General features: G+C 47.7%; 1 non-coding gene across 1 annotated transcript; it reads right to left on the bottom strand.

Annotated features, from left to right (window-relative positions):
- Positions 1-9,284: 9,284 nt before the first annotated feature.
- On the bottom strand, positions 9,285-9,366 carry TRNAS-AGA (transfer RNA serine (anticodon AGA)). The gene has a single exon. It is a non-coding gene; the product is annotated as a tRNA-Ser (tRNA).
- Between the last annotated feature and the right edge of the window lie 4,848 nt (positions 9,367-14,214).

The following is a 14,214-nucleotide window of genomic DNA, read 5'->3' as shown; positions in this document are numbered from 1 at the left end:
AACACGCGGTGCAGTTTCTGAACATTAATCCGAGAGCACTGTAGGACCTGCATTACGTACCAGACCTTTGTCACGAAGAACATGAAGCACGCTGTAGCTCTCGCGAATATTGATAAGTGGCTGGCGTTCCATCGGTCCGCTTTTTCTTTTATTTTTTTGTCCGCTCCTTCCAGTACTCGCTACTGTCCCTGTAGCCGTCAAGAGGTGCGCCAAGGTACCTAACTGGCGTCGTGGCCCAGCTTAAGATTAAAAAGTGGTCTGGTGTAGACGCCCACGTTCCATGCCAAAACCCCAAACATTTTTTCCAGTTAACAAAGTTATTTGTGACGTTACCAACTTTCTCACGATACTCACAGTGTTCAATACGCTTTGCGTATCTTTACAGCATACAGCCACATCGTCAGCATATGCCAATACCTTCACCTCTGCTGATTGAAGACGAAACCGCTTAATGCCATCATTTTCGATGATGGACTGGCACAAAGTTTCTATGTAAACACAGAACAGGAGTGGACTGAGTGGACAACCCTGGCCTCACGTTAATGGGGGCCCCCAACGTCTGATTAATTATAAGTCTGGTATAGCAACTCCGGTACGCCATGGTCACCCCCTCAATGATTATATGGCCAAAATTAACATGTTCAAGGATGATGGACAATATCTCGTGAGAAACGCAATCAAACGCTTTCTCCACGTCAAGCTGGAGGATCGCTACTGCATCACACATGGCGTCACAACACTCCAACACACACTTCATCTTATGGATGTTAGTGAAAATGGTTCAACGGCGAATGCCACACGTCTGCTGTGGGCCGACTACTTCCTTAATAACTGACTGCACCCGCCGTGCCAGCACCTTCATCAATATTTTGTAGTCGCAGTTAGTAAGCGCTATGGGTATGTAGGAGGAAAGTTGCTTGAGCTTTTCGGCCTCTGCTGTTTTAGGTATTAGTACTGTATGGGACTGGCCAAAGGATGGTGGAAATATTTTCAGTTCAGATGCTTGATTGAAAACTGCGGTTAAGATAGAAGCAAGCAGGCCTTTAAAGAATTTGTACCAAGCGGCACAAAGACCGTCTGGACCTGGTGACTTGCCAGGGTTCAGGTCTTCTATGGCCTTCACCACTTCATGTTCTGTGATTGGCCCTTGTAACGCTTCTTTAACTTCATTCGAAAGCTGAGGCATTCGCTGAAAAAATAGATGCTTGAAACCATGCGTGTTGACATGCCTGAATGCAAAAAGCTTTTGGTAATGTTCAAAGAACGCACGCCCTATGTAATTTTTATCGGTTAATACCAGCCCTTCATATTCAATGGCCTCAATTTGCTTACGTCTGGAATGTGTTTTTTTCTAGCGCCAGTGCTCTTTTCGTTGGCGTTTCCCCGCATGTTAGTCTTTCTGCTCTAGCACGCAAGAGCGCGGCTCGATAGCACTCTTCGTCGAACACTTCGACATTTTTCTTAACAGCGCGCATATCGTCTTGATAAGCGCCCGGTTGCATGCATTCCAGCGTCGCCAATTTTTCCAGCAATGTTTTTAATTAAAATCTTGTTCTCTGGCCTTCTCTTCATATCGCAGTACGGTGCTTCTTTCAATTGCCTTCATTTTTATTGTTTGCTTCAGCAACTCCCATTCCCCGCCAAATTTCATAAAACTGTCTTTTCCAAAAGAATTAATAGCGGTCACTACCTTTTCGTTAAAAGTCTCGTCCGGTAGCAGCTCAGTATTCAGTTTCCACAGAGCCCAGACGAATTCCTTTCGTTCTTTTTTGCGGCCCACCCTGCATTTTACCAGGCAGTGGTCAGAAAAGGATACCGCAGTAACTGCATAGCACTGGCATTTTTCTCATAAATCATATGACAGATAAACACGGTCCAACCGAGCGCGGCTTGTGCCCCGGAAATAAGTATATCTGACTTCTCGGTCAGCCCGAAAACACTCAGCGACATCTTCTAATTCGAATTCATGTATAGTCTGCGTCAGGATATCGCTGCTTTTGTCATACACTACGCGTCGCGTAGATCTATCCACGGCGTTCAATACGCAGTTAAAATCCCCTACACAGGCTACCATTTTGTGCACACGGAAATGATGCTTTAAACTTAAAAAGAAATTAGCCCTCTCTTAGACAATATTAGGCGCATCAACGCAAAACACGCGCCATGGGACATTGAAATAGCTGAAGTCACAAAAGACAAGTCGACTACAAGTGCACGAGAAGTAACCTATGACAAGACCAGGGAGCTTCCTCACAAACAACTGGCACCCCGCCGAAGTCCCTAAGGCGTGGCTCACTACTGTATAGTAGTTATACGTGAACCTTCGCACAATGCTCCCGGTCTCCTCCTCGCCGTCTACCTTGGTTTCTTGCACTGCTAAAACGTCGAGGTCGTGGTCCACTAGTAGTCTGTAAACGTGACTCTGTTTCCTTTTGGCGGCCACACCTCGAACGTTTAGCGTGCATAGACTAAGCGACGGGTTGGTAACCATTACTTGTCTAACCCGGAGCGGGGAAGGCCCTGAGAATGGTGCTCACCTTAACGTCTAGTTGACCGCTAGACACCTCCGTGGCCATCCGGTGGCCGTCGCACGAGTTCGTCTTTGGTCGGCTTCACGGTGGGCATACGGTCGGCCTCCAGGTTCGGCTTAAGCTTGAGGTTGGAGCGCCTTCCAGAATGCGTCTTGGCGGGCGGTGGCTCCGAGTCACCGCTGGCTTTTCTGTCGACTTTCTCCTCGGGCTGCACGGATCTCTTGACCGGTGCCGAGACGCCTTCGACGCGGGCGCTAGCAGGGGTCGCGTTGTCGTCCGCCTCTGCCTGCGTTGCATCCGATGCTGGGTGGTGGCTCTCATTTTCTTGCTGGGCCGTCCTCACGCTCTCGACTGTAGCTGCTGGTTCCTTGGGGGGAGGGATATTATTCCGTCCTCCTTCGGCCTGCTTGGTCGTCCCACCAGTTTCTGCCGCCACTTTGCCGTTTCCAGTTCCCGTGGCCGCTTCCTCCGCCTCGGTCACGTCCATCACGTGGTCTAACGTCGACGGCTCGCTCTCCGCCGAAGCCGCGGCTTCTGCGTATGAACGCACACAGTCCGCGTCGTTGTGTCCAAAAAGCCTGCACCGCGAGCAACCTTGCATTCACGACGAACGTGGCCAGAGCCCCGGCAGTGCAGGCACTGCAAGGGGCGACCTGGGGCTACCACCAGCGCAAGCTCGCCGGCGACGCGGATCTGGTGGGGCAGGTCGTCGACTTTCATTCCAGCCTTCAGCTGCAGCAGCACTGCTCGGGTCATCGAGCCCTTGTCGGAAACGCCATCCACTCGCCAGCGCTCGCGGGTCACTTCGATTACTTTGCCAAAAGGCGCCAGCGAGGTCTTTACATCTTCGTCATACACCCCATGCAGAAGCCAGTGGATACGAAGCTTCACCTGTTGTTCCTTGGGGTCGATGACCAGGCAGCGACGCCCCTTCACCTGAAGCTCCTTTAGTACCGCCAGCTTTTGAGCACCCTCGGGGGTCTTCATCGTTACCGCTCATACATGGTTGATCTGGTACGCTCCAAGGGCGACGACGCCAGAGAGCATACCAACAGCTTGAAGTGCGTCCCGGAAATCTACACGGAACGGGCGAACACGAGCGTCGCCGTGCAAGAAAACTGTGTTTAAAACGATGCGTCCTGTTGGTAGCCGAGGCAAAATAATCTAGTAATCCTTATCCACTTCCGCCGAAAGCCTGTTGCCGCGGCTAACAGCCGCATATGCCGCTGTATTGGAGCCCATGATCCTACGATCCGTTCAGCTCGGGAGCCGGAAGCAGAATCACTCGGCCACGACTGCGAACATACACTGCAGCGCTACTGCGCCACAATGATACGCGTTCACGAAGGGCTGCCAGAAACAAAAGAAACCGCTATGCAGCCGACAGGATTCCAACCTGCGCGGGGAAACCCCAATGGATTTCTAGCCCATCGCCTTAACCACTTGACCACGACTGCGCTTTTTTTTTTCTTTATTACCGTTTTCATGGTACATACAAAATATGCAAACTTTACAAATGGTAAAAGGGCCACCAGTCTTTGGTGTGCGCGTGGCTTTAAAAACGCCACAGTTTAGCAAGCCCGTTCAATAATCTAATCCAGTCTGGTTTCTCATTTTGAGCATCGTAGACTTCTTTTATGTAACAGACACTTCCAATAAAATATTCACGAGTACTTCGAGCATGTACATCCGCATGTCTAACGGCCATGCGCGTGCGCCTCAGGCTGTGCAACCCTAATAACATAAACATCTCGTAAGGCACTCCTCCTTCGTTTTCCGTTGGGAGAAAACGGATGCCATAGGGTGTTATCGGCAAGTCTTTCTCTATAGTTCTCTGCAGGACGTCCCAGTGAAACAAGGCGTCCCTGCAGTCTATGATATGTGTTCAATTGTTTCTTGCTGATGGCATAGTAAACAGTCTAGAGACCAGGGAATGAAATAGATCTTTCCTGAAGCCACGGTTTTACTGGTAGTGTATTGGAATGTAGTTGAAAAAGGAAAGACTTTGCCGATGGTCTGACAGGCATACGTTTTACCCTTTTCAGCACATTTCTTTCAGTACCTAAACTGAACATCGATCTGTACAGTGGTACTGGCAGTACTACATCAATTAAATCTTTATACAGACGTTTTTTAGGAACGTGACTGAGGTATTCCATTGAAAAGCGTACCTTGAGAAACCGAAATGCCCATATCACTTCTTTGAGAAATCCGCTCATAGGTCCACTTTTTACTAAACAACTAGATACAGTGAATTCAGGAAGAGCCGTACCTAGACTCAGTTGCATCACATTAATGAGGAAAGGGTCTTTTTCCCAAGCCCTCCTGTTTTGACGGATCGAAATAAATTTGTTCGACTGGTTCGCTCCCACGTTGACCCCCATACGTACACTGCCAGTACCCTATGCAAACGCTGCACGTGCAATCTAGTCATAGACAATGCTTGCAATACATAGCACACTTTTGCAACGGCGAATAAATTACAGACCGTCGCGCGGGCAAACATTGAAAGACTACGGCCACCCCATTTAACTGTTTTTTCTTGCACTTTCTTTGTTTCGTCTTCCCAGAATCCCGCAGTCTCCTTGTAGTGCTCAAACGGCACCCCAAGATACTTTGTCGGCGCAACAGTCCACTTCACATTCACAAAAATAGGTGGGGCGATTTCCCATGTTCCATGCCATATTGCCAGGCACTTATCAAAGTTTATGACGCCACCCGTCATTTTACAGAACTATAAGACGTCCGTTACCGCGGTCGCGACACTCCCCTTATCGCTACAGAACAAAGCAATATCATCCGCATATGTTAGCAGTTTTACTTCCGCTGACTCCAAACGAAAACCTATAATACTGTTTTTATAAATAATTTTTTCTGCAGAATGGCTCAAGGTATGACGCAAATAATAAAGGGACTTCAAGGGCATCCTTGAAGTGGCGCACACTTGAGCGTACGTGAAAGCTCTCACTTACATCCTAATTTATTATAAGATTAGCGGTACAGTTAACATAACACATCCTAACTCCATCTAAAAGCACAAAACGAACATTTACATAATCAAGAACTGTAAAAAAGATTTTGTGGGATACACGATCAAACGCTTTTTGTTGGTCAAGCTACAGCATTGTTACGTGCTCGCCCCACGCATCGCAACATTCCAGAATTGTTCGTGCAACATGAATATTTGTGTAGATTGATCTACCTTTGTTTCCGCATGTCTGATGTGGTCCTTCAATTCGTGTTATAACTCGCTGTAACCTCTTTGCCAAGATTTTAGTAAATATTTTATAATCAACGTTAGTCAATGCTATTGGGCGGTAAGACCCTACTGGCAGCAATTTCCCTGGGTCTCCCGTTTTGGGAATGAGCACTCTATGCGACCGGCCAAAGGACGGGGGTGCATATCTTCGTTTACATGCTTCAGCAGTTACCTGATGCAAGATTACGCTCACATCTTCTTTGAAGGCCTTATAGAAGGCCGCTCCCAACCCGTCAGGTCCAGGAAACTTCCCTCGGGCTAAATCGTCAATGGCCTCTTCAACTTCTTTCCGGCTGATCGGTTCTTCCAGACATTCGTGGTCAACATCATCTAGTTTTGTCATGCTGGCATAGAACTCTCGTTCGAACTCTTCCGGGTCGTCGGAACTTCTTCGAAAAAATTCGCTATAGTGCTCTAAAAACGCTCTCTCTATTTTTGCTTGTTCGTCAGTGACTTCATTCTTATAACTTATTTTCCGTATTACGTTTTGCCTAGCGTAAGCTTTTTCATCTGCAAAGGCTCGCTTTGCGGGCGTTTTGCCGAGCCATAGCTTTTCGGCTCTTGCTCGGATAACCGCTCCTCTGTACTTATCTTCGTCGATAAGCTCCAGTTGGCTTTTAAGTTCATTGATCTGCTTTGTGAATGTACCAGGCCTATCGGCTTCCACTCTGTACATAAAATCCAATTCTCTTTGTATTTCTTTCTGCTTTTTCCTTTCTTCGTATTTCATTAAACTCGCTTTTTCTATTGCACAAATCTTTATTTCATCTTTAAAAAGCTCCCACCGTTCTACCACGTCATCATGTCTCTCCAATAGCTGTTGGTACTTTTCCTTTACGCACTCTACGAATGATTCATTATGCAGCAGCTTGTCATTAAATACCACATATTCCAATTAAAGCGCGAGGCCTCTTTCTGCGTCCCAATTGTGACTGACACCAAACAATGGTCGCTGAATAACACATGTTTAACGGCATAACTATGGCACGCCGCTACTAAATGCAATGAAACGTATACCCTATCCAGTCTCGCGTGGCTCGCAGGCTGGTACTGTGTAAAGACTGGCTGCGTCCCATTAGTTAATATATTTCCTATATCTTCCAGATTACGACCTTGCACCATTGCAATCAATCGTGCGGCACTCTTATCCCTTAGTGGGACATTTTTCACTCGATCAGCTACTAAGCAAACACAATTAAAATCTCCAAGCATAATTATTTGTCTTTCACATATCAGGTACTGCTCGAGCCGTTCAAAAAACACGTCTCGTTCATTTTCGGCGTTCGGCGCATATAGGCAGATTATTCGCCAGCAAGGCTCGGGCATAAGAAAATCCACTAAAACAAATCTACCACTTTGGCACACAAGCACGGTCTTAACAACTATTCATGAATTCTTTCTAAGGAAAATGGCACATTCGCCTGACGTGCCGAAAGCATGAGAAACACAAACATCGTACCTTGCACGGAAAGGCAGCACCATGCGGTCAGTTTCTTCCTCGCTATCTATTTTCGTCTCTTGTACAGCTACTACGTCCAAGTCGTTCTCCAAGAAAAGGCGACTTAGCTGATATTGTTTCTCTCTAACATTTAAGCCTCGAACATTGATAGTCGCAATTTTTAGTGCTGTGCTGAGATTTCTCGCCATATATTAAAATTACATATACGCCATGGTGCATACCTCGTGAGCGCAGGCATACCAGAAAACCCGCAGCTTATTTCCAAGAAGCAAACCTATTCCCGATGCCTGCAATCCTCGACCTTCGGCTTCGGTTGCACGGCAGAAGGCTCCAATCATTGTCCTTATTCTATGGTTGATGTCCATCGACGTAGTCCCTAAGGAACCGCCGAGCGTCAAAGCTCGCGGCTACGTTGACGGTTTCAACACCGCTTTTCTGTCTGGTGGAACGTTGGGCTTGGGCTTCAATGACGCGCGTCGAGTCACCACCGTTTTCGTTGGTGGTTCCACAGATCCAACGATGTCTTGTCTGTCCGCCTCGTCCGTTGTGGCTTCGCGTCCTCGTTTGCCGACTGCGCCTCCGGTGGATTGTACCGTGACGTCCTTGCTTTCCGTGTGTTGGCTCGCTGGATCCTTTGAAGGTTCACCGTATTGTGCGCCCACGCTTGTCTTTTCAGGCACTTCCGTCACGTCGGGCTTTTCTACAAGGCTATGGTCTCCTTGCTGCTCGTTTTCTTGCGGATACGAGGGCGTGTCTGCTGGTCGCATCTCCTTTTGAGTCACTTGACTCGACGTTCCTGCAGCTTCTTCCCCGTCGGCTTCGTCCTTGACGAGCTCTGCTGCGTCAGTTTTTCCAACTGGCCCTGTTACACTTGCGTACGTTTTTACACACGAACTCGCGTCATTCCCAAAACGACGGCGCCGAGCACATCGAGGGACACGGCAGTCGCGTCGTACATGTCCCGCGGTGTGACACCGCAAACACACTGCTGCTCTTCCTGGCGCAATTAGCAACGCCAGTTCCCCACCAACACGAAGGTGATGTGGGAGGTCGTCAACCTTGACGCCTGCATGGAGCTTAATGTTCACCGTCCGCGTCGTCGTACTCTTCTCGTGGATGCCATTCACACGCCACTTTTCTTTCACGACATCTGTTACCGTCCCGAACATGGCTAGTGCAGCACGTACATCTTCATCGGGAACATTGAAAAGCAGCCAGTGCACCTTCAGGCGCCGGGCTTGATTCGCCGGGTCAACTACAACGCAGCGGCGACCCTTCACCTTCATTTCACCGATGGTGAGAGCCTTCTTCACGCCTTCCGCATTCTTGAACGTGACGGCCCATACGTGACTCATCTGGTACGCGCCCAAGGCTAGCACCTCAGGGAGCAATGCCAGAAGGTCCAACGTATCCCTGAAGTCTTCAACTCGATAAAGCCAGGCCCGAATGTCGGCATGTAAAAATATGGTATTCAAAACTGTACGACCTGTGGGCAAGATTACCTCGTAATCCTCATGTTCACCAGGCACCGCCTTCCTGTTACCGCGGCTATTCATTGCCACAAACACCGCCCTATCGGAGCACATGATAACCAAGTCCGCTCTCTTCGACAGACGGAAGTAGAATCACTCGGCCACGACTGCGCATATGCACCGCAGCGCTACTGCGCCACATTGATACGCGTTCACGAAGGGCTAGCAGAAACAAAAGAAACCGCTACGCAGCCGATAGGATTCGAACCTGTGCGGGGAAACCCCAACGGATTTCTAGTCCATCGCCTTAACCACTCGGCCACGACTGCGTATATGCACCGCCGCGCTACTGCGCCACATTGATACGCGTTCACGAAGGGCTGACAGAAACAAAAGAAACCGCAACGCAGCCGACATGATTCGAACCTGTGCGGGGACACCCCGATGGATTTCGAGTCCATCGCCTTAACCCCTCGGCCAGGACTGCGTATATGCACCGCCGCGCTACTGCGCCACATTGATACGCGTTCACGAAGGGCTGGCAGTAACAAAAGAAACCGCTACGCAGCCGACAGGATTCGAACCAGTGCGGGGAAACCCCAATGGATTTCTAGTCCATCGCCTTAACCACTCGGCCACGACTGCTATATTTTCTTTATTGCCGGTCTTCGACGTACACATACGACATAAACACATACACTTCATAATGGTAAAAGCAATGACCGTCTTGGGCCCTTGCGAATCGTTAAAAACACTTGATCACCGCTAGTTCATCCAATATATGCATCCATTTGGGTGATTCTGTTCTCGTTTTATGAGCTTCACGCAGATATAGCACGCTTTCAATGAAATGCTCTCTCGCAGGATGAATAACAAGCCTCTCATGACGCTTATCCATTCTTGTTTTCCACAGGCTATGTAAACATATTGCCATAAACATGTCACATGGCATATCTGCGTTCTCAGTTGGCAAGAGGCGGATGCCGTAATGTGTTATCGGTAATTCTTTTTCAACGTTCTTTGTAGGATGTCCCACAAGAACATTTCATCTGAACAATCAAGAAAGATATGCTCAATCGTCTCTGGTTGCCTGCATCTTGAGCAGTTTACAGACCACTGCACAAAGATTCCCCTTTCTCTTAGCCATAGCTTCACTGGGAGCGTTCCACTGTGTAAATGGAAGAAAAAGGTTTTTGCGGATGACCGTATCGGCATCCGCTTCACTCGCTTGAGCACATTTCTTCCTCTGGATTCAACTCGATACATTGAACGATAGACAGGCACTGGCAATGATACATCAAGTAAATCTTTGTACAGTCTTTTCCGTTTAACAGATGCAAGGTAATTCAATGAAAAGCGCGTATGTAGGAAGTCAAAGGCCAATACGACTTCTCGCAGGAAGCCTCTGAGCCTAGGTCCTGTGCTGTAATCGGAGGACACAACGAATTGAGGCAACGCGTTGCTCAAACGTCTTTGAATGACTGTGCACAAGAATGTATCTTTCTGATCACGTAGGAACAAAAATCTCGACACGACTTGTCTTAAATAGAGATGAACCAACCCTAGGCCTCCACCTTTCACTGTTCTGAACAAATTAGTGCGACTAGAGCGCTCCCATACGGAACCCCAAATGAAGATGGCAAACTGCCGGTGTATTCTTTGTATGCTGACTCTTGATGCGCACAATGCTTGTAAAACATACCAAATTTTGGCCACTAAAAACACATTACACACTGTTGCTTTTGTGAATATTGATTGTTCTTTCCTCCCAGCCTTGCCGTTTTCGCCTTAATTTCTTCGACCAATCCTTGCCAATAATCTTTGGTGTCCTGGTGGTGTTGCAGAAGTACCCCAAGGTACTTGGTAGGCATATTCTCCACTGCATTTTTTCAAAAGTGAAGGTGTGTCTTCCCATTGTCCATACCATATCCCAATCGACTTGCCCCAATTAATTGCACTCCCCGTCATTTTACAATACTTTGTCACAACATTAACGGTATTGCTTACATTTTGCTAGTCATCACAAAAAGCAGCGACGTCATCCGCGTATGCTAACAATTTTACCTCACTGTAACCGACCCTAAAACCCCGGACATCGCTCTCTTTTATTATCTTTAGACACAGTGGCTCGAGATATAGGGCAAACAGTAGAGGCGATAAACCACATCCCTGTCTTACGGAAGACCTGACGGCAACGCTGGGAGAGAGTGTTCTATCAACGATTACCTTTAAGGAAACGTCTGCATAGCACATTCTGATCCCTTCTGTTAAGATTGTTCCCAGATTGACGCGCTCCAAAACATTGAAAAGAATTGTGTGTGTCACTCTATCGAACCCTTTTTCTAGGTGCAATTGTAACATGGCCACCCTACCAGAAAAGTCGTCACAATGCTGAAGTACTGTTCTTGCTACGTGTACGTTTGTAGTTATTGACCTCCCCTTAATGCCACATGTTTGATGCGGCCCTATCCATCGTGTTATTATACTCTGTAGCCTTCTGCCCAAAACTTTAGTGTACATCTTATAGCCTGAGTTTGTTAAGCTGATTGGTCGGTAGGCTCACACGGATAGGAGTGATGAGGGATCGGTAGTTTTGGGTATCAGGACAATATGACTCTCGCGAAACGACGCTGGCAGTACCCGCTTTTCATAGGCTTCTGTGATAACGTAATAAAGAGCTGCAGCTATATCTGTTTTGAAAGCTTTATAGAATGATCCACTCAGTCCATCAGGTCCTGGCGTTTTCCCAGGGCTCAGGTCATCTATAGCCTGCTCTATTTCCTTGATGCTTATTGGAATTTCTATTCTATTTCGTTGTTCATCATCTAGACTTGGCAAAAGGAGTAAGAATTCATTTTCGAACCCCTGTTCGCATTGCGTTTCATGTCCTAAGAGTTCGCTTTATTATTCTACAAAGGCAAGTTGGATGGTTTTCTTATCACGTACTATTTCATTTCGGTATGTTATCGCATTTATCTCCTTAAGTGTAGCATAACTTTTTTCATCCGAAAACGAGCGCTTTGTAGGTTGTTCTCCGCACCATAGATGTTCTGCGCGTGCGCGAATGATTGCGCAGCGATATTTTTCCTTATCGACAAGTTCCAACTGTGCTTTCGTTCGCTTTATTTCTTTAGCGAAACAACCAGGACGGATGCTTTCCATGCTTAAATAAAAGTTGAGCTCACTTTGTAATTCTATTTCTTTTCTTTTTTTTCTTGGTGGTGTAAAACGCTGGACCTTTCTATGGCTATTAACTTTGTTTCTTGCTTAAAACACTGCCACCTTTCCGTGCAGTCACTGAGATCACCCGATAACAGCTCTTGAATGCTATCTTGAATTTTTTAAATATTTCGTCCTGCAGCAATTCTTCATTGAATTTCCAAAGACCCCAGTTGAAACTTGACGGCTTCTTTTGACCAAGCGAAAAACGGACAAAACTGTGGTCGCTAAAATAAACATGTTTGACTTCATAATCACTGCACAATGGCGACGCTTCCCCAGAAACATAGACACGATCTAGTCTGGCATGGCTGTCCCCTTGAAAATGAGTGAACATTAGTGAACAATGAGTGTATCATTATTGGCTAAAACGTCGCCTATATCCTCGAAATTATGTTCTTGAACGAGTGCTGCCAAGAGAAGCGCACTGCCTTCCAGACCAGACAGACTACGGGCTCTGTCTTCCACTTTGCAGACACAATTGAAGTCTCCCATCATGACCATGGTTCTCTCACACTTCAAGTGACATTCCACGCTTTCAAAAAAAAAACCCTACACTCGGCTGTTCTGTTCGGCGCGTGAACACAGATAACGCGGAACTTGAGATTGCAAAACATAAAATCGCACATTATAATACGCCCGGCATCATCACTAAATACATTTTCCACATTTATAACAATATTATTGCGTAGAAAGAGCACACAGCCCCCTGCTCTACCAACAGCATGAGAAACGCACACATAATATCTAGACGAACGTTTGGACGAGGCGTTCGGTCCCTTCCTCAGTTTCAATCTTTGTCTCTTGTACAGCAATAATGTCCAGATTGAGTGCTCGCCTTCTGCTCTTCGCCGGCACTTTCTTCGTGCGTTCTTTTGGCCGCTGCCGCTGCTTTGCTGGTTTCCGTAGTGTCCATTACGCTTGAATCGTCCTCACTCGTTGCTACGGAGGGTTTCTTGCTTGTACTTGTGTCATTACTTGTTTTAGCGTCCTTATCTGATGTAGGCTTGCCAGATGTCGGTATGGCTTCACTCGCAACCATCTCGTTTCGTAGAATTTGTGGCTGGGTCTTTCTTTGAAAGTGGCGGCAGAGATGGTCTCGACGCACTGGCACTTTCCTCTGCGTGAACTTCGTCCATGAGGTGCTCGTTCACGACTTCCTCAATTCTTGGTGGGCCCACAACGTTTGCATACGTGCGCACGCACTGATTTTCTTCATGGCCGAAGCGTTGACACACAGAGCAACGTGGCACGCGGCACTCGCGCCTGATGTGCCCCGTACGGTTGCATCGAAGACACATTGGAGCACGACCTGGCACGACCACTTACGCCATTATGCCTGCTACTCCTAGCTGATGCGGTAGATCGTCAAGTGTCACGCCTGGCTTCAGCTTGAGGGTCACCGTACGCATAGACGGCCCCTTGACCGTGATGCCTGGTACACGCCATTGCTCTTTCTAGACGTCGTTGACTTTCCCGTATGGAGCAAACGCCGCGTGTACGTCTTCGTCGTGCACATTGTGCAGCAACCAGTGGAGTTTGACCCGGACATCCCGGTTGTGTGGATCCACAACCAAACATCGTCGTTCCTTGACTTGAACTTCCGTATACTTCAGCATTTTCTTTGTCGCCTCTGCACTATCGAACGTCACCGCCCAGACGTGGTTCATCTGGAAAGCCCCCAAGGCGACTACCAAGGGGAGCAATTTCAGATGAGCCAGCGTGTCGCGAAAATCTTCGACACGGAATGGTCTCGCTTTCACGTCGCCGTGAAGAAAAACTGCACAAAACGGCAAAAGAACGTGGTATTCCGGTTCAACGGACCCAGGCATCCTGTTTCCACGGCTTCGGATAGCCGCAAACACCGGCCCTACGTAGCGCGACATTCGACGTCCGTACCGAACGGTAGTAGAATCTCGGCCACGACTGCGTATATGCACCGCTACAGCGCCACAATGATACGCGTTCACGAAGGGCTAGCAGAAACGAAAGAAACCGCTACGCAGCAGACAGGATTCGAACCTGTGCGTGGAAACCCCAATGGATTTCGAGTCCATCGCCTTAACCACTCGGCCACGACTGCTTTCTTTTTTATTTACTGCCGGTCTTCGAGATTACTCAGACGATACAGTTAGCACACACTTATGTATCACAAATTCCAACCATTGGAGAAAAAAAACAACGGAAGGTGCGTAAGGGAAGAAACCGCACAATAGAGTCGTCTGTCCATATTGGACTGGCTTTGTCAAACTAAAATTCCTTCATGGCTGTCAG

Source organism: Dermacentor variabilis, unplaced genomic scaffold (assembly GCF_050947875.1).
Source record: "Dermacentor variabilis isolate Ectoservices unplaced genomic scaffold, ASM5094787v1 scaffold_18, whole genome shotgun sequence".
Taxonomy (NCBI): Eukaryota; Metazoa; Arthropoda; class Arachnida; order Ixodida; family Ixodidae; genus Dermacentor; species Dermacentor variabilis.
The sequence above is the reverse complement of the archived record's forward strand: the minus strand, read 5'-3'. Positions and strand labels throughout refer to the sequence as shown.